Below are 22398 nucleotides of genomic sequence, written 5' to 3' on the forward strand. Positions count from 1 at the left end.
TCTGCTGAAAACGGGTTACATGAGTGCAAATCGAATTGCATTCCTGTGACCCAGTGGAGAAGACCAGCCAAATGAGCCCAGGCTGGACTTCTCCTTTAATGCATAGAATGCATTAAAGCAGAGTTCCGCCCTAAAATTGAACTTTCTCTTTAAGGGAAGGTGACCCCCTGACATGCCACATTTGCCACGTTTTTTTGGTGGTGGGGGGGGGGGGGGAGCGGAAACCCTCTTTTTAGAGGGTTTCAACTCCCACTTCTCTCCCTGGGCACCGCGGAGCCGGAAAGAAGGTCACCTTTGCCCTCTCCCTCTTGCCAATCATCTGGGACATGTCACAGGTCCCAGATGATTGCTCGGCCAATCACGGTTCACAGCGTGGCTCGCGCATGTGCAGCGTGGCTCGCGCATGCGCAGTGTGTGCCCTGCTGTAAAGCCACAGCCAGGCACCCACAGTAGTGATGCAGGCGCCGCGGAGAGGAGTGGGAGACGAGCGGGGCTTCGTTCCCCCACATCACTGGACCCTGGGACTTTTAATATTTTTATTTAAAACGGTGTTTCACCCTAAAAAACAAGTTTCTAGCATGCCATCAAGCATACTAGCGCGAGCTACAGTATGCCTTTCTTTTTTTTTTTTTGAGCCGTGCTCAGTTTAATCCTGTAGTGAAGTTTCAGACTCCCCGCGGGGAATGGGCGTTCCTATGCAGAGGGAAGATGATTGACGGCCGGCTATGGCGCGTCACGCTTCCCGAAGATAGCCGAAATAGGACTTGCCTCTTCACGGCGCTATACGGCGCCTGCGCACAGACATCGGAGCTGACTGCGCAGGCACCGTGAAGAGGCAAGTCCTATTTCGGCTATCTTTGGGAAGCGTGACGCGCCATAGCCGGCCGTCAATCATCTTCCCTGTGCATAGGAACGCCCATTCCCGCGGGGAGTCTGAAACTTCACTACGGCAGTAAACTGTGAGTACGGCGGCAAAAAATAAAATAAAGGCGTACTGTAGATCGCGCTAGTATGCTTGATGGCATGCTAGAAAAAAAAAAAAGTTTTTTTTAGGGTGAAGTAGGAACTCTGCTTTAAGGTGAAAAACCATGAGACTTTACAACCCATTTAAGCACTTATACTGTATATACCATCCTGGGCTCATGCCTTGTATGCCTCCTTGTAGATAATTCTTATTCCTCTTGCTGTTTTTACCATCATGTGTTATTATAAATGAAGGGGAGAAATGTCGTTGCTGAAGTTCCTGTGAAAGAGAAAAGCTTACTTTAGCATTTCAAGTAACACTTCGTACAATGTAATAATAGAAGATGGATCTCTGCCAGACGTTAAAAAGTTGTTTATTTTTTTTGGAACATTTAAATTTGGAATGTACAAAAAACTGATTTACAGCAAACGCATGAACACAACATACCGTATCTCCGTCATGGTCAAAGTTTAGTAGGTCTAATAAACTGCTGCAGGGCACATGTGTGAGATGGCTCCCTTGGTTTTATCCTGCAGAGCACTTCAACCCCCATGAATGTTGTACCGCGTTTCCCCCGAAAATAAGCCTGTGTCTTATATTAATTTTGGCAACAAAAGACCCAGTAGGGCTTATTTTCGGGGTAGGTCTTAACCAGGGGCGGACTGACCATTCGGGCACTCAGGCACTGCCCGAGGGCCCCATGCCACTAGGGGGCCCCATCAGGGTTGCCAACCTCAGAAAAAACAGGGACAGTATGTAAAAATCTGTGTTTTTAAAAAGAACCCAAGATTATAGCTGCCCCGCCCATCCAGTACCTTTTCAGTGTGTGTATGTGTATTCTGTGTGTATGAATACTGTGTGTGTATACTGTGTGTCTGTGTATGTATACTGTATGTGTGTGTGTGTGTATACTGTGTGGCCCCATAATCTCCTATTGCCCGGGGGCCCCATAATCTCCTATTGCCCGGGGGTCCCATAATCTCCTATTGCCTGGGGGCCCCATGAGTTGCTAGTCCGCCCCTGGTCTTAACATATTCTCTCTCTCCCTGCCTGTCAGGAATCAGAGCCTGGCCGCTCCCCGGCCCTCCCAGTTTGAACAAAATGCACAAATCCTTTCTTTTACAGTAGCACACAATACACAGTGGGATGGATTCAGTAAGCAATTGCGTCTGCGTATCCATAGTTACGCAGCGCAATTGCTTATTTGCGCCGGCGTATCGACTGCTCCTGATTCAGAAAGGTCGATACGCCGACTGCAGCCTAAGATATGACTGGCATAAGGCTCTTATGCCAGTCATATCGTAGGCTGCATTCTTACGATGGCCGCTAGGTGGCGTTCCCGTAGTGGTCAGCGTAGAGTACTCAAATTGCATACTAACGCCGATTCACAACCGTACGCGCGTCCTGCGTACGCAGTTTACGTCGGTTGCGTTCGTCGGGTTACGCGTAAGGCTGCTCCTGCTATTAGCAGGGGCAGCCAATGCTAAGTATACCCGTCGTTCCCGCGTTGCGATGTTTGAAAATTACGTTGTTTGCGTAAGTGAATCGTGAATGGCGCTGGACGCCATTTACGTTCACGTTAAAGCAAATGACGTCCTTGCGACGTCATTTGCCGCAATGCACGTCGGGAAAGTTTCCCGACGGAGCATGCGCACTACGTTCGGCGCGGGAACGCGCCTAATTTAAATGATCCACGCCCCCTACGGGATCATTTAAATTACACGCGCTTACGCCGGACATTTTTACGGAGCGCCTCCGCAAATTTTTACGGAGCTACTGCTTTCTGAATCAAGCGTAGCGCAAGTAATTTACGGAGGCGTAGCGTAAAAACGTAACGATGTGCCTCCGTAAGAAGTGCGCAGCAGTACCTGAATCTACCCCCATGTGTGTGCCCCTGCAATCCGTGCAAACAGTGCCAAAAACCCCAGCTCTCCTCCACCTCTCCCAGCCGCCAGCAAGGGACCCCAACCCCCCTCCTTCTGCAATGCTCGAAGCAGGGAAGAGAGCACACCAGCATGTGAGGAAAAAAAATCTGTGAATACCTTGTGGAGACAGGAATATCCATGCTGCATACCGCACACAGTATGACATGTTGATTGCAGAGGCTCTGCACCGTACCTTCAGTGACCCGCTGAAGCTCTGCAAAAGGGAGGGGGGCCGAGATTCCCCGCAGACAAGTGGGAGAAGAGGAGACCAGCGGGGAGATCAGCTGAGCGCCGCTCTGTACCAAAGGCACCTGACACCGCTAGAGACACACACACTGCACATCGCCGTAACAGGATTATACCGTGTTTCCTCGAAAAGCACACAATCACCTCGAACTAGGGCTTATTTTCAGGGTAGGGCTTATATTGCAGCCCTCCTGGAAAATAGCGCTAGGTCTTATTTTCGGGGTAGGTCTTATTTTCGGGGAAACACTGGCCTGTTTCCCCATAGGTGTGCCTAGGCCATCTACATCTGTAGACCCATAAAAAGTGATTTGACTTTGGATCAGGTGCTTCCTGATGGGCCACAGGAAACAATAGGAAGTCATATTTCAAATGCTTCACTTTGGGGTTGATTTACTAAAACTGCAGAGTGTAAAATCTGGTGCAGCTGTGCATGGTAGCCAATCAGCTTGTAGGTTCGCCTTGTTCAATAAAACCCCTTTTACACTGAGCCACGGCTGCATAAGCGCTAAAGCAGCGCTAGTTTTAGCAGCGCTTTGTCGCTGTTTAATAGTTGATTTTCGGTCGATAGCGGGTCACTTTTAACCCCCGTTAGCGGCCGAAGAAGGGGATAAAAGCGCTTGTGTTGTGACATTTCCGAAGAGCTTTTCAGGCACTTTGGAAGCCTGCCTATTCATTTAAATGGGTAGGGCGTGTATACACCTCTCCCAAACCGTCCAAAAGATGCTGCTTGCGGGTCTTTTCCTAATGTCCCGCAAGCGCACCGCCCCAGTGTGAAAAGACACACTGGAATGAATGGTGAGGCAGTTTTCAGGAGCTATTTAGAGGCTATTTCTAGCGCTAAAATGCCTAAAATGTAAAAGGGGTCTTAAAGTGATAATAAAGTCTGAGTTTTTTTTTTGTTAAAAAATAACAAACATGTTATTATTACCTGCTCCGTTGCAGTTGGTTTGGTACAGAGCAACCTGGACCCTCCTCTTCTTGGCTCCCTCTTCTGTGCTCCTGGCTCCTCCCTCCAGGTGAGTGCCCCCACAGCAAGCAGCTTGCTATGGGATGGGACCCCAGCCGAGTCAGAGCTCCATGTGTCCAATCAGACACAGGCCACAGTCCATATTTCCATCACACAAGTTCCTGGAATAAGCTCTAAAAGTATTGGGTGCTGTAGCGACAGCTAGCTGGATACTAGAACTTATGCGATATGTAAATATTCGCCAGCACACCAACCATCATCACATGCATTTCGAAGGGGTCCCGTGTGGCTCCAAAACGTTGCACTACACGCGTGACGTGGTCATTCTTTGATTGAAAAAAGTTTGGACGAAATTGAAGATCCTTCTGCTGGCGAATATCTACATATTGCATTCAGAACCAGGGCTGCGTCCTGGCCCCCGCCCCCTCGCTCTCCTCATTGGCTCACTGATTTTGATTGAGAGCAGCAGGAGTCAATAGAATGCATTAAGATAAAAAAAAACTTTCATTCTCCCCTGATTGTCCTATGTGACTACAGGAACCCTGGCACTCTGTGTGGACAGTGCTCATTGGCCCTTTGCTGATAACATGCACTCTCCCAAGAACACAAAACGCTCTAGCAATACACACCAAACAGAGCATGTGCAGCCTGTTCCCATAGCCTCTGTTCTATCAGCAGATAGATTGGGGACTGTGAAAGAAGGGGAGGAACTGAGAAGACAGGATCAAACAACCACAATGCAGATAATTAACCCCTTAGGTTCCACAGTGAGTATAACGAGCATTATTTACTGCATATACAGACTGATTTTACTGTTGTAGGTTTAGTAACACTTTACATTTGATTTTAACCACTTGAGGGCATAGGATGACTGAGAAATGATATCTTGGACTACCTAAGATGGGATTATTATGTAATTATTATCCACAATATATTCCAGGATATCTGTAAAGAATCATTTACTGGTTGTTGGTCTGAACTCAACGGGTTAATTGTAAGAGTCGGTTCACACAGGGGCAACACGACTTCCTGCACGACTTTGGGAGGCAACTTGGACATGACTTGAGTATGAATCATCAGGCAACTTACAAGGCAACTTCAAGTTGCCTCCAGGACAGTACAAGGCAACTTCAAGTCGCCTACAGGACAGGAGGCTTTCCAGTGGCCAATCAAACAACAATCAGCTCTGTGGGAGGGAAGGGGGAGACTATTGTGTGAAGATGTCCTGTGTTTACACTTATGATAATGTTTATTGTATAGCAGGTCAATGCGGAGGCGGGACGTCTACTCTGAAAGGTCATATCTCGGAGTCACCTCGTCTGGGTAAATGATTAGTTAATTAGCTCATGTTAATTTATGTTCTGGTTACCTCCTCTTTAAACTGTATATAAGGTTGCATTATTGGTTCTAATAAACACTCCATGTTTAGCACACAAACAAGTCTCGTCTCGTTGTGTGTTGAGAGCAGCTGGAATATCCGATATCTATATCCAGACTGATCGGAAGCGGTATATGATGGAAACACTCAAGCGGAGTGTGGGACGTTCCGTTACATTGGTGGCTAGCAGCGGGACGCTTTCTGCAGTCGGGGAGATCCAACCTCCACCTGGATCCAAGGTTCAGATAGATGGAGAGGAGAGGTACAGATACCAGCCGCCATGGAAGAGGAATTCGGAAGGAGGTTGCGAGAGAAGCAGATACAGCACAGAGGACCGGTATCTGAGGAGGTCCTGCTGGGATGGTTTGATTCTATTCGCTGCAAACTCTGGAAGGAAGCGCTAGCCCTTGAGCAGCGACACCAGGGAAAAGTTCTCCCCTCCAACCGGGAAAGGTACTGGTCGCAGTATGGATTGCGCGCGCTGTTGTTAGGAGAAAAAACGCACAAGGAACAGACAGCTGAATTAAGCAGGCTGGTCTGGGCAGAGATGCGGCTGGATGAGAGCTACAGAGCCCTTCGGTGGCATGTATCCCAAGCATGTCCCTGGATAGCGGATAATAGCCCAACGGAAGGCTTAAGCTACGGCGGCCTGGGACTGTTGTATGTGAAGCTGACAGGGGACTCTAACTTTGGGAGTGATTTGGAGTGGCGGTTGGATGAAATCATGGATTTCAGAGAAGGGCTACTGAACATCTCGGAAGTGCACTGGGCACGGGAAGATTTGGAGTTTCTGGCCATTCAGGAATGGGAGCCGGAGATCGCCTACCAACGGCTGCTAGACTCTGCTCAGCGCCAGGGCTGGGCTTCCTTTGCCTGGGACTATCAGGAAATACCAGTGGACAACGCTGAAATCCTGGCTGAAGAGTCGGCAATGTAGCAGAGTAACAGTGTGCTTTTCCAACCTGCCCCCGCAGCTATGGACGCAGAGGTCTTATAGCGGATGCAGCAAGTGCTGACTGACCTTGATGATCCTGTTTCTGCATGGGATGACCTTGGATGGAGGAATGTGTCTGTCCAGCAGTATGCCAGAGAATAGACAGTGGAAAATCTGGATATTGCCATCCCCAAAGATGAAGTGCTGACAGCAGGGCAGAGTACTGCTAACCTCTGCCCAGCACCGATAGCATCTTCTGGGTTCCACGGACAGGAGATGGTGAACCTCTACCCCCAGACACCAGTTGCAGAGACGGGTGATTTAATAGACTTTTCTGCTGAGGAAGAGCAACCTGAGGAACCTCCAGCAGAAGAGCTGGTATCAGGGCCACACTTCACTATGCTCTGCCCATCACCAACAGCAGTATCTGTAGAGTTGCAAGGAACTTCCCCAGCTAAAGCGCTGGTCACCGGACAGAGGGTTCAAGACCTCTGCCCCACCCCTGTGGCAGTTCCGGAGGCTCAGGGTGAGAAGGTGGCGATCACTTCCCAGCAGCAGATACGGGGGAGAAGGGAGAGGAGGTGTTCATCGTCCCTCCCCAACAGTTGGCCAGGGTGGAGAACGTGGTCTTTCCTCCCCAGCAAAGATCCATGCATCTGGGAGACAGTACCACAGACCTGTTGTCCCAGCAGCCAGATGAGGGAACGGAAAAGGAAGCAGTCAGCTCACCTCCCCAATGGCAGCTACACAGTTTGGGTGTGGAGTAATCCAGCCTCCTTTCCCAACGGTTAGCTGGACCGGATGATGTGAAGTCCCCAGCAGAAATGCTGGCAAAAGGGCAGATCGCCGCTGGCCCCTGCCTAGCACATACAGTGTCTCTACAGCTTCAGGAAGCTGGGGCGGTCGGCCCCTCTGCCCAGTAGCAGACCAAGCCCCGCAATGTTAAAAACCACCCAGCTGAAGCCCTGGCAGCCGGACAGAGAGCCAATGACCTCTGCCCCACACCTACTGGTGTCAACTACTCCTTGCAGCCAAGATTGGAGGTCATGCGGACAGACTATGTGAGTTCACTTTGTGCGACTAACGCATGTCCAGACCAGGTGGAGGTCTGGGACCTTGTTAGTCGACTTTTGATGGGGGAAAAATGTGACAGACTCGGATCCTTTTATGTCTAAAATCATCCTATGTCCACTAAGGGAATAGGATGACTGAGAAATGATATCTTGGACTACCTGAGATGGGATTATTATGTAATTATTATCCACAATATATTCCAGGATATCTGTAAAGAACTATTTACTGGTTGTTGATTCTGAACTCAACGGGTTAATTGTAAGAGTGACTCATTCATACTGTTAGATGCTAATGCCATCACCTCCAGCCATCTGTCTGTTCTCTGTGCTAATTGACCCTGCTATTGTGTGAAGATGTCCTGTGTTTACACTTATGATAATGTGTATTGTATAGCAGGTGAATGCGGAGACAGGACATCTACTCTGAAATGTCATATCTCTGAGTCACCTTGTCTGGGTAAATGATTAGTTAATTAGCTCATGTTAATTTATGTTCTGGTTACCTCCTCTTTAAACTGTATATAAGGTTGCATTATTGGTTCTAATAAACACTCCATGTTTAGCACACAAACAAGTCTCGTCTCGTTGTGTGTTGAGAGCAGCTGGAATATCCGATATCTATATCCAGACTGATAGGAAGCGGTATATGACGGAAACACTTAAGCGGAGTGTGGGATGTTCCGTTACACTACCTATCAGTGCCCTTCATCAGTGCCACCTCTCAGTATCACCTCTCAGTGCCCACCAGTGCCGCCTTATCTGTGCCCATCGGTGCCCATCAGTTCAGCCCATCAGTGCCCATCACTGCAGCCCATCAGTGCCGCCTCATCAGCGTACATCAATGAAGGAGAAAAATTACCCGTTTGCAAAATTTTATAACAAAATATAAAAAAATATAGTTTTTTTTTTAAATTCTGTATTTTTTATTAAACAGAAAATAAAAACCACAGAGGTGATCAAATACCACCAAAATAAAGCTATATTTGTGGGAAAAAAATGATAAAAATTTCATTTGGGTGCAGTGTTGTATGACCGTGCAATTGTCATTCAAAGTGCATCAGCGCTGAAAGCTGAAAATTGGTCTGGGCAGGAGGGGGGTTTAAATGCCCAGTAGGAAGTGGTTAAAGTGATTGTAAACCCCCCTTTTTTTTGTAAACAACAAAGATGTTATACTTACCTGCTCTGTGTAATGGTCTTGCACAGAACAACCCGGATCTTCTTCTTCTCTGGTCTCCCGTCGGTGCCCCTGGCACCTTGGCTCCCCCACCAAGTGCCCATTATAGCAATACCTCCCAACATTTTGAGATGGAAATGAGGGACACCTACTAGCAAATATATGTAGGCATAGGACACGCCCCCTGTCACACCCCCTCAAAGGAGAATTAACCAAAAAAAAAGATTAATTAAATCCACAAGGGCTTTTTTTTAATCACTACTTCTCCTTTATATTGGTTTTTAAAATTTGCAAATGCAGCCATTTAGAATTAGCACTGGGAAACACATTTTGAAACATAAAAAGTGCATTTTATATACAACTATATAGATCAGACCAAAATGAGGGACAAATGAGGAGGAATGAGGGACAGGGGGAGCTATACGCGTCCTATGGGGGCACTTATGTGGGCTCTCCACTGAGCTATCCATAAGACCCACAGAGTGCAGTTCGGACCCACCTCCCTTCTCACTGGCTGTGATAGGTGATTGACAGCAGTGGAAGCCAATGGCTCCCGCTGAATAAATGCCTAACATTTCACAAGCTACTGCAACACTATAATTTGTAACGGTCACCACCGTTTACGACCTTCCATCAACTACGACAGCTCATCTGACACACAGACAAACCAGCAGGCATCCCATTTCCCAGAATAACGAGACTTGCTGGTTTCAAATGTAATACAACTTTAATGGTTCACTCTCTTATACAGTTTTCAAGGCACAGGAACAATCAAACTCTCCACCCACACCCTGGGTGGCTTCAATACACCTTCAGATGGCTAATTGCTAAACATTCTAGACATGTCGGCGCCGGCCTATAATTATCATGATCTAATCACTGCACATTCCTTCATTAACAGAACTCAAACAAAACACCATCACACAATGATCTCTTCTTAATCCACATCCCCTGACAGACGTTCTGTCTCCGCATACAGCTTGGCAAGTTCCATTCCACATCTTATATCAATAGAATTCACACAAAGCAGCATCACACAATGAGAGGTCTTTCAGAAGCAGACTCAATTAGCATGTCACTAGCCAGGGCTAATCATAGAAATGAGTCACTATTGACTGGTTGGGTCACAATTAACCAACAACTTGCAATATCTCAAGATCCTGCAATATGAACTATCAGTGATGTCCCCTGTCCTATAATTTAAGATATAATTTCTCAGTCACCCTATGGCCCTATCGAACATAAGGTGACCCTTGACATAAGACTCCTTGGTGACGCCGGTACAGGAGTACCCCTCATCCTTACAAAGTCTCTGTTTGTCCCGGGTCATTCCGTTACATAATTTTTTTATTTTTTTTGTTATCATTATTATTATTAGTTTTACAAATGCTCTATTTTTTTTGCATTATAAAAATCAGACCCTGATTTTCCTTGTAAAAAGATTGCTTCTGTAGAGAAAATCAGATGAAGGCATTGTCAGAGATGTACTGTAATCTCATAAATGTACACATTACTTAGCACTAGTGTACTACACATAACCGGTATTGAAAAAAGAATGTGGGCACTTTTATGTTTTTTTTTAGTTCCTTCTTAGTATGTTGGCATCCAAAGTTCCCAAGACTTTTCATTCATGTTCACATCTCAGTACTGCCAAAAGGTACACAATGACCTTGGCCATCAGACAAACTGTGTTGCAAGGACGAGTAGGGGGACAAACAGACTGAATTGGGGCTCTGTGTGTTTTCATTATGAAACAATAATTACTAAAGCTCCAATGAAAGGGGCATTTGTTATTATTGCCACACTGTGAACAGCCAGGCATTTGTTATGGTGCTCAATGTCACCTATGGAATGTGGCAAGACATCCAAAGTAAGAAAAGTCTACAAGGGGAAATATTCTCCTTCCTTATGAACAAGGATTATTAAGGAACCTTTCATTAATCTGACCTTTTGGATGTGTGAAGTCTGTTATATTAGTACAGAAATTAATTAAAAAGGAATCAATTATCAGGGAGTCTCGTGAATAGTGGCTACTGTACATCTCCCCCTGCAGTATATTATACGTTATTATTATTTATTTTTTTCTGGGAAATAAATTATTATTATTTATGATAGGCATACTGTATAAGGTCTTATACAGGAGGTACGTTACATAGTTACTGTACATAGTTAATCAGCTTGAAAAAAAAACACTAGTCCATCTAGTTCAAGAGAAACTAAATCAAACAGAAAACCTCCTTATACATTTATACTATATTGTCAATTGTATTGGGACGCTTGCCTTTACATGCACATAAACATTAATGGTATCCCTGTCTTAGTCCGTAGGGTTCAATATTGAGTTGGCCCACCCTTTACAGCTATAACAGCTTCAACTCTTCTGGGAAGGCTGTCTACACGGTTTAGCAGTGTGTCTATGGTACACAGTCATGTTGGAACAGGAAGGGGCCATCCCCAAACTGTTCCCACTACGTTGGGAGCATGAAATTGTCCAAAATGTCTTGGTATGCTGATGCCTTCACTGGAACTAAGGGGCCAGGACCACTCTTCTGGGAAGGCTGTCCACAAGGTTTAGGAGTGTGTCTATGGGAATGTTTGACCATTCTTCCAGTTCACTGATGTGGACGAGAAGGCCTGGCTCGCGGTTTACGCTCTAATTTGTCCCAAACTGGTCAGGACTTTGTGCAGGCCAGTCAAGTTCCTCCACCCCAAACTCCCTCATCCATGTCTTTATGGACCTTGCTTTATGCACTGGTGCGCAGTCATGTTGGAACAGGAAGGGGGCATCCCCCAAACTGTTCCAACAAAGTTGGGAGCATGAAATTGTCCAAAATGTCTTGGTATGTTCCTTTACTTCCTGTGTAATGGAGGCAGCTACAGGCCATATGTAGCAGGGCTCATGTATTCTGCATAGTAAGCTACAGACAATATCATCTTTTGACTGCATAGGTACCACAACCTAGTCATCTGTTGTATCCTGTCATCTGCTGTAACCCTGATTTTTTCGGATTAAAGCCATACCTCCCAACTTTTTGAGATGGAAATGAGGGACACCTATCAGAAAAAGTATGCAGGCATAGGACACACCCCTTGCCACACCCCCTTAAAGGAGAATTGTACAAAAAAACAAGATTGGTTAAACCCATAAGTGCTTTTTTTTACCACTACTATTCCTTTATATTGGCTTTTGGAATTTACAAATGCAGCAATTTAGAAATTGGATTAAAGGTTTAGCGATGGGAAACAGTGCATTTTATATACAACTATATAGATCAGAGCAAAATGATGGACAAATGAGGAGGAATGAGGGACAGAGGGACATTGCTCCAAATCAGGGACATTCCCTCGAAATCAGTCAGTTGGGAGCTATGATAAAGCACCTCTGCGAATAGAATCGATACTTGATGACTTCAAGCTATCTGATGAGTAGGGATGAGCTTCGTATTCGAGTCGAACTCATGTTCGACTCAAACATCGTATGTTCGATCGTTCGTCGAAATACGAACAAAATGGGTCGTTTGCGCCAAATTCGAGTTACGTTTCACAGACCATAATTCACTGCGACATCGCTGGCTGATGATTGGCCAAGCCTGCACTATGCCCTGCATGCTTGGCCAATCACAGCTTGCAAAAAACAGAGAGCCATAATTGGCCAAAGCCAGGATGGCTTTGGCTAATTATGGCTCAGGGGTTTAGTACACGCCCCACACTATAAAAGTCCGCCTGCAGGTCGGCCTTGTGTAGTGTGTTGCGGCGGTGGTTAGAGAGAACAGAGGGAGACAGAGAGAGTGTCATTTTTTTGCAGGTAGATAGAGCAGGCAGGCAGGCTAGTCAGTTAATGTTACAGTGTGTAGAGGATATATATACATCCCAGGTGTTGTACATATATTTATACACTGTATAGTTTAGCTAGATCAGTTCTTCCTAATTTACTGGCAGGCAGGTGATTGTGCTATTTAAAGACATTTTCACAGGCATACTATAGACACCCAGCAGGTACAATATTTAAAGGAATTTTTCATTTTTTTATTTTTTTTTATTTAAGCATCCTTAAAATCACTGCTCCTGAGAAGCAGTGATTTTAATGATGCTTAAATAAAAAAAATGAAAAGTTCCTTTAAATATTGTACCTGCTGGGTGTCTATAGTATGACTGTGAAAACGTCTTTGAGAACCCGGGTCTTGCCCGAGGGAACATGTATCAATGGAAAAAAAGTCCTGAAAAAAACAACCGTTTTTAAAACTTTTTTCCATTGATACATGTTCCCTGGGGCAAGACCCGGGTTCTCAAAGACGTTTTACGACAATAACTTGCATATTAGGCTTTAAAATGAGCACTTTTGAATTCAAACGTTCGAGTCCCATAGACGTCAATGTTGTTCTAAATGTTCGCGCAAACATTCAGTTTGTTCGAAGGTTCTGGTGCGAACCGAACAGGGGGGGGTGGGGGTTCGGCTCATCCCTACTGATGAGGATTGTCCTCAGTGATTATATCTGCTTATACAGGCCAGGTATAGAGGTCTCACAAGGGATAAATCACTTCACAACAATCGTAGTCAGAATACCCCCCGGCTTGGGAGTAAGGCATGCGCCCCTATAGTGAATGGCTTGCTATGGTGGGGCATGCAGAAGAGGAGGGCTGGCGGAGGACCCCAAAGATGAGGTTTGGGGCCACTCTGTGTAATATCATTGCACAGAGCAGGTAAGTATAACATGTTTATTAATCTATTTAAAAAAATAGACTTTATAACTGCTTTAAATTACACATTAGCCATGTGTGGGGAACTGTATCCAATCATTTGGTAAAATCCGAGCATGGTATATCCACAGCCACTCCTTAGTCTAAACTTTTTGGGGCACAGACAGCAATAAAGTCCTGACAGGGGTTTCGAATCCCTCTCCAGTCTGTCCAAAACCAAAATTAATTTTGACCTTTAGTTTAACTTTAACCACTTCGCGTCTGCGCTAAAACCGAATGACAGCGTGGACCTGAATTGCCAGGAGGCCGTCAATAGACGTCTTCCCCTTTCCTCGCTCCCCGCCCGCAGGGCACGTGCAGAGCGCGCTGTGATCACAGAGTCACTGAGAGTCACTGAGACTCGGGTGATCACAGATCAGAGTAAGGGACCAATGCCGGCCCCTTACCACGTGATCAGCTGTCAGCCAATGACAGCTGATCACGTGATGTAGACAAAAGCTCGGTAATCGTTTTTTTTAATCGGTTTTTCTGTCAGCGTGAGAAAAAAAAGCCCCAATCACCAGCTCTTGTGCAAGGGACATCGGTCCCGAAGAGGAAGGAGCACAGGCACCTCATCTGTGCCCACTAGTACCGCCTGCCAGTGCCACCTGCCAATTCCACATGCCAGTGCCCACCAGTGCAAAAAAGTGCCACCTGTCAATGCCCATGAGTGCCGGTGTAGTGTCACCGTTTGCTCCCTATCGCAGAATGCAGCCTAAGTCACGTGGCGTAGAACTGCGCATGCGCAATGCGTTCCAACGCCAAATGCGATGCGTTTGCATGCGCAGTTGGCCGCCACGTGACCTCCGCAGCATTCTGTGATAGGGAGCAGAATATGACACTGCACCACCTATAAATGCCCTTCAGTGCCACCCATCAGCACCACCTCTCAGTGCCCACCAGTGCCGCCAATCAGTGCCCACCAGTGCCGCCTATCAGTGCCCATCAATGCAGCCCATTAGTGCCCATCAGTGCCCATCAGTGCAGCCTCATCAGCGTACATCAATGAAGGACAAAAAATACCTGTTTGCAAAATGTTATAATAAAATATAGAACCTTTTTTTTTTTTTTGGTCTTTTTTTTTTTTTACCAAAAAATAAAAACCACAGAGGTGATCAAATATCACCAAAAGAAAGCTCTATTTGTGGGAAAAAATGATAAAAATGTCATTTGGGTACAGTGTTGTATGACCACGCAATTGTCATTCAAAGTGCGACAGCGCTGAAAGCTGAAAATTGGTCTGGGCAGGAAAGGGGGTTTAAGTGCCCAGTAAGCAAGTGGTTAAGGTCCACTTTAAGTGTTTGACTTTTATTACTGTATAGTAAAGTTATGGACTCATTTCTTTTACAGAAGACAGAAGAAAGGGACTGACTGCTGATCAGGAAGATGGCCAATGAAGGCACGACACAGGTCAACTCCTCGATCTCGATGTTCATGAACTATGGAAGCGATCCCGTCAATGCCACCATAGGCCATACAAGACATCCCGACAAAATGGAAGTGTTTTACATTCTTCTACTCCTAGGATTTTTTGGATTCTTTACATTTGGAATCATGATAAGTTACATCCGCTCCAAAAAAAGAGAGCACTCCAATGATCCTTACCACACGTACATTGCCAAAGACTGGAAGAAAGCCTCAAGCATCACACCTCCGCTTCTCAGCAGCCCCACGTCATCCTGCTACTTAATGGAGAACAAGTTCGCAGTGGAGCAGCCATACAATACCCTACCCACAGTGTCTACAACTGTATCAATGGACCAGTCTGGATCGCTGGGGTCCTAATAAGCATCTGATCAAGGGAAAAATACAACAAAAACTATAAAAACAAAACTGGATAATGGAAACTTTGCTGTTTAAATGATAAACTGCGTAATACGTTTAGGTATTTTGAACCCTGAAAGGCCAACAGGCTTGAGATGCCGTCAGCTTGGTGCTCAGGTTTCCCTGAACGTTACGATGTGCAATATTTGGGGATAAAAAATAAGTATAATCTTAAAGAGGACCTGTTCACTTGTTAGCACCCTATACCCATCGATACTTAGATTTGCTGCTGCCCCATACTTATCTGTGGGAGGAGATATGGAACATGAAAACATTGGACCTATAAACCCCCCTATCAAGAGATTCCCATGGACAAAGTTTAATAACAACTTAAAGCCCAAGGGTTAAATGCTTGTTTCTATCTAGGTCAGTGTTCTCCAAACTGTGGCCCGGGGGCCAGATGCGGCCATTTGCTTGCTTGTATCTGGCCCTTGGGGCACTATTTTATCCACTGACCTTAACAGAGGGGCACAATTCCTCCCACTAACACCAACAATGGAGCACAATTCTTCCCACTAACACCAACAATGGGGCACAATTCCTCCCACTGACACCAACGATGGGGCACAATTCTTCCCACTGACACCAACAATGGGGCAAAATTCTTCCCACTAACACCAACAATGGGGCACAATTCCTCCCACTGACACCAATGATTGAGCGGCCCTTTGCTTGCTTGTATCTGGCCTTTGGGGCACTATATTATCCACTGACATCAACAGAGGGGCACAATTCCTCCCACTAATACCAACAATAGGGCACAATTCCTCCCAATGACACCAACGATGGTGCCCAATGGCACCAATGATTGAGCGGCCATTTGCTTGCTTGTATCTGGCCCTTAGGGCACTATATTATCCAGTGACATCAACAGAGGGGCACAATTCCTCCCACTGACACCAACAATGGGGCACAATTCCTCCCACTGACAAACGATGTGGCACAATTCCTCCCACTGACACCAAAAAACGGGGCACAATTCTTCCCACTGACACCAACAATGGGGCACAATTCCTCCCACTGACACCAACAATGGGGCACAATTCTTCACACTGACACCAACAATGGGGCACAACTCCTCCCACTGACACCCCATTTTTAGCACAATTTCTCCCACTGACTCCAACAATGGGGCACAATTTCTCCCACTGACTCCAACAATGGGGCAAAAATCCTCCTACTGACACGAACAATTATGTACAATTCTTCCCACTGACACCAACAATGGGGCAAAATTCTTCCCACTAACACCAACAATGGGCACAATTCCTCCCACTGACACCAACGATGGTGCCCAATGGCACCAATGATTGAGCGGCCATTTGCTTGCTTGTATCTGGCCCTTGGGGCACTATATTATCCACTAACATTAACAGAGGGGCACAATTCCTCCCACTGACACCAACAATGGGGCACAATTTCTCCCACTGACACCCCATTTTTGGCACAATTTCTCCCACTGACTCCAACAATGGGGCACAATTCCTCCCACTGACACCCCATTTTTGGCACAATTTCTCCCACTGACTCCAACAATGGGGCACAATTCCTCCCACTGACACCAGCAATGATGTACAATTCTTCCCACTGACACCAACAATGGGGCACAATTCTTCCCACTGACACCAACAATGGGGCACAATTCCTCCCACTAACACCAAAGATGGGGCACAATTTCTCCCACTGACACCAACGATAGGGCTCAATGGCACCAATGATTGAGCACATTTCCTCACAATGACATCAGCAAATGGGCCCAATGACATAATGATTGGGCACAATTCCTCCTACTAACACTAAAGGTGGGGCATTGTTTTTCACCACTGATGTCGGGACCTTTTCTACTCCCAATGGCCACAGTCTGGTCCCCTAAAGTCTGAATGACAGTAAACTGGCCCCCTTTTTTTTAGAAAGCTTTGAGACCCCTAGTCTAGGAAGCAATAAACCCATTTAACTTACCTGATCCTCTGCTCCCCTATGCCCTGTGGGCTGCTCTTTGTGATCTCACATCCAATGCAAAGGCTATGGACCCTGCACTGTACTTGATGATGTCAGAGGTCTGCCCATGCCAGAGCAAAGGGGAAGATAGGCTGGTTTAGCACTGTGGGGACAGCCTGACAAAGTGGGGGATCGGGTAAGTAAGACTGCTTTTTCCAGGGTCCTAGACATATATGAGTAGTGCAATGATTTTTCCTTTACCTGGTATCGGGCTTTAACTCTTTAACAAAAAAAGAACATAATGCACAAGGGTAAGATATTAAATACGTAAATCCAACATTTCATATTCCTGATATGTGCCTGCTGTACCTTGTACTTGTATGATAAAGTATCCTGTTCTCTTTGTATTGCTTCCTTTATGTGAAATTCCTGGTGTTCCTGCCAGTCCCACTGCTTCCCTATTAAAAATTGACCACACTAAGAAGGAGAGCACACCATGGTCAGTTCTTTACCTGTCCTGGGAACTCGCTGGCAAGAGCAGTGTGCTGCTGTTTCTCCTCCCCCAGCTGTTATGTAGCTGAGAACAGAGGTTATGTGATCACTTATAAAAAAGGGAAAAACATATTTATATATATTTTTTTATAGCTATACACAAATATTTTGCATTTCATTTATATTTTAAATTGAATGGGTTTTACATGGTGAGGGTTTACATACTGTACACTTTAACCACTTAAGCCCCAGACCAAAATGCTGCTAAAGGACCAGGCCCCTTTTTGCAAATTGGCACTGTGTCGCTTTAACTGACAATTGCGCGGTCGTGCGACGTGGCTCCTAAACAAAATTGGCGTCCTTTTTTTCCCACAAATAGAGCTTTCTTTTGGTGGTATTTGATCACCTCTGCGGTTTTTATTTTTTGCGCCATAAACAAAAATAGAGCAACAATTTTGAAAAAAATTCAATGTTTTTTACTTTTTGCTATAATAAATATCCCCCAAAAATATATATAAAAAAAAATTTTCCTCAGTTTAGGCCGATACGTATTCTTCTACCTATTTTTGGTAAAAAAAATCGCAATAAGCGTTAATCAGTTGGTTTGCGCAAAATTTATAGCGTTTACAAAATAGGGGATAGTTTTAGTGCATTTTTATTAATTATTTTCTTTTTACTACTAATGGCGGCGATCAGCGATTTTTTCCGTGACTGCGACATTATGGCGGACACTTCGGACAATTTTGACACATTTTTGGGACCATTGTAATTTTCACAGCAAAAAAATGCATTTAAAATGCATTGTTTACTGTGGAAATGACAGTTGCAGTTTGGGAGTTAACCACAGGGGGCGCTGAAGGGGTTTTGTGTGACCTGAAGCGTGTTTACAACTGTAGGGGGGTGTGGCTGTAGGTATGACGTCATCGATTGTGTCCCCCTATAAGAGGGATCACACGATCGATGACGCCGCCACAGTGAAGAACGGGGAAGCTGTGTTTACATACAGCTCTCCCTGTTCTTCAGCTCTGGGGACCGATCGCGGGACTCCAGCGGCGATCTGATCCGCGGGTCCCGCGGTCATGGTCCTTCGGACAGGGTCGCGACGCCACGTATATCATCGTGCAGCGGTCCTGCAGACTTTCTCATACCTCCCAACTTTCTGAAATGATAACAAGGGACACCTTTTATAAAATAGTATATAGGTAAAGAACACGTCCCTGTCAGTGCCCCAGTGACTATAAACATCTATTTTTCCTTTATACTGACTTTTCAACAAAAGTAATAAATAACAAATGCAGTAATAAAGAAGTTGGTTAAAAGGTTTAGTACAAAAAAACACTTTTGGTAGAAAAATAATATTTTTTTTTTATAGAAAAATACACATCAGACCAAAAAGAGGGACAATTGAGACTGACGAGGGACAGAGGGATTTGGTCTCAAAAGAGGGACAGTCCCTCTAAATTAGGGATAGTTTGAGATATGTTTATTGCCCAGAGGTCAGCTTTAACCTCGCCTAAATTGATCCTGTACTTAGGGTTGCCACCTCATACCTTTAAAACCGAACATATATACAGTATGAATTACACAGGTTCTGTGGCTGATTAGGGTGGTAATTAAACTCACTTGGTGCCTTATCTGCATTAAATCAGCCTCAGAACCTGTGTAATTCATATGTATTCGGGTTTAAAGGGATGAGGTGGCAACCCTACCTGTACTTTGTCCTATGCAGGCCAAAGCAACAGGTCTACCCACCTTCCTCTTCCCTGACTTCACATACTCACCTACCTTAATCCAGCGAAGGGCAGGAAACCTATGGAATCTATGGCCTTCACATACTCACCTACCTTGACCCAGTGAAGGACAGGGAACCTATGGAATCTATGGCCTTCACATACTCACCTACCTTGACCCAGTGAAGGACAGGGAACCTATGGAATCTATGGCCTTCACATACTCACCTACCTTGACCCAGTGAAGGACAGGGAACCTATGGAATCTATGGCCTTCACATACTCACCTACCTTGATCCAGTGAAGGACAGGGAACCTGTGGAACCTATGACCTTCACATACTCACCTACCTTGATACAGCGAAGGACAGGTAACCTGTGGAACCTATGGCCTTCACATACTCACCTACCTTGATCCAGCGAAGGACAGGGAACCTATGGAATCTATGGCCTTCACATACTCACCTACCTTGACCCAGTGAAGGACAGGGAACTTGTGGAACCTAAGGCCTTCACATACTCACCTACCTTGATCCAGTGAAGGACAGGGAACCTGTGGAACCTATGGCCTTCACATACTCACCTACCTTGATCCAGTGAAGGACAGGGAACCTGTGGAACCCATGGCCTTCACATACTCACCTACCTTGATCCAGTGAAGGACAGGAAACCTATGGAACCTATGATCTTTACATACTCACCTACCTTAATCCAGCGAAGGGCAGGAAACCTATGGAATCTATGGCCTTCACATACTCACCTACCTTGATCCAGTGAAGGACAGGGAACCTGTGGAACCTATGACATTCACATACTCACCTACCTTGATACAGTGAAGGACAGGGAACCTGTGGAACCTATGGCCTTCACATACTCACCTACCTTGACCCAGTGAAGGACAGGGAACCTGTGGAACATATGGCCTTCACATACTCACCTACCTTGATTCATTGAAGGACAGGGAACCTGTGGAACCTATGACCTTCACATACTCACCTACCTTGATCCAGTGAAGGACAGGGAACCTATGGAATCTATGGCCTTCACATACTCATCTACCTTGACCCAGTGAAGGACAGGGAACTTGTGGAACCTAAGGCCTTCACATACTCACCTACCTTGATCCAGTGAAGGACAATGAACCTATGGAATCTATGTCCTTCACATACTCACCTACCTTGATTCATTGAAGAACAGGGAACCTGTGGAACCTATGACCTTCACATACTCACCTACCTTGATACATTAAAAGACAGGGAACCTGTGGAACCTATGACCTTCACATACTCACCTACCTTGATCCAGTGAAGAACAGGGAAGCTATAGCCTGGGAAGCAAAACCCAATCAACCGGCCCTTTCATTGTAGGGACAGTTTCATGTGGGCTTTAGTATGCCATACAAAGTTTGCTGAGCAGCTTCAGAGATACTGTAGGTGGTCATGACACAAAAGGTGGACATCATCTTATAAAACATGGTTTAATACATAGTTAGTCAGGTTGAAAAAAAGTCCATCTAGTTTAACCCCCCCCCCCCCAAAAAAAAACAAGCAAATAGAAAACCTCCACATACACAATCCTATACCCCCAGTTGATCCAGAGGAAGGGAAAAAACCCCACTAAATCATGGTCCAAAAAAAAAATCCTTCCTAGTCCCCCTGGGGGCAATCAGATCTTCCCTGGATCAACTTACCTTGGCGTTACCAGAAAACCCAGATCCTTCACTGCCATTGACTGTTTTTATCCATAAATGCATAACTTTATATTTATGGACATTAAACCTAATTTCCCATATAGTTGCCCTATCAAACAGTACCCCGTGGTTGGGAACATTCTATTATTCCATTTTACAGCTTGGTGTCATCTGCAAACACTAAATTGGGACAGTGGTACCTTGGATTACAAGCATAATCCGTTCCAGGAGAATGCTCGTAATCCAAAGCACTCGCATATCAAAGCGAGTTTCCCCATAGAAGTCAATGGAAACAAAAATAATTTGTTCCACATTGACTTCGATGGCATGCAATATCGCATGTAGCCAGAAGTGGGGAGGGCGCCAGCTCGGCTAAACTGGGAAAACCTCGGAAATGCTCTGGAACTGAGTATTTCCAAACGGCTGTAATCAGCTCCGCTCGGCTCTATCGCCCCCCCCACCTCAGGCCAAATGCGGTACTGCACACCGTTGTGGCTTGAATCCTGCTCGTGTTGCGAGACAACATTCGCAAACCGAGTCAGGATTTAACCACTTGCCGACCTCCTCATGTACATATACGTCAGCAGAACAGGCACATGTACGTACCTGTACGTGCTCTGCTTGACGTGGGTCGGGGGTCCGATCGGGACCCCCCCCGGTACATGTGGCGGTCGGGTTCCCTCGGGGAGCGATCCGGGACGACGGCGCGGCTATTCGTTTATAGCCGCCCCGTCGCGATCGCTCCCCGGAGCTGAAGAACGGGGAGAGCCGTATGTAAACACGGCTTCCCCGTGCTTCACTGTGGCGGCGCATCGATCGAGTGATCCCTTTTGTTAGGGAGACTCGATCGATGATGTCAGTCCTACAGCCACACCCCCCTACAGTTGTAAACACACACTAGGTGAACCCTAAATGTTACAGCGCCCCCTGTGTTTAACTCCCAAACTGCAACTGTCATTTTCACAATAAACAATGCAATTTAAATGCATTTTTTGCTGTGAAAATGACAATGGTCCCAAAAATGTGTCAAAATTGTCTGAAGTGTCCGCCATAATGTCGCAGTCACGAAAAAAAATCGCTGATCGCCGCCATTAGTAGTAAAAAAAATAAAAATGCAATAAAACTATCCCCTATTTTGTAAACGCTATAAATTTTGCGCAAACTAACCGATAAACGATTATTGCGATTTTTTTTACCAAAAATAGGTAGAAGAATACGTTTTGGCCTAAACTGAGGAAAAAAAAAATTATATATGTTTTTGGGGGATATTTTTTATTTTATAGCAAAAAGTAAAAAATATTGAATTTTTTTCAAAATTGCCGCTCTA

Source organism: Rana temporaria, chromosome 2, assembly GCF_905171775.1.
Source record: "Rana temporaria chromosome 2, aRanTem1.1, whole genome shotgun sequence".
NCBI classification, from domain to species: domain Eukaryota; kingdom Metazoa; phylum Chordata; class Amphibia; order Anura; family Ranidae; genus Rana; species Rana temporaria.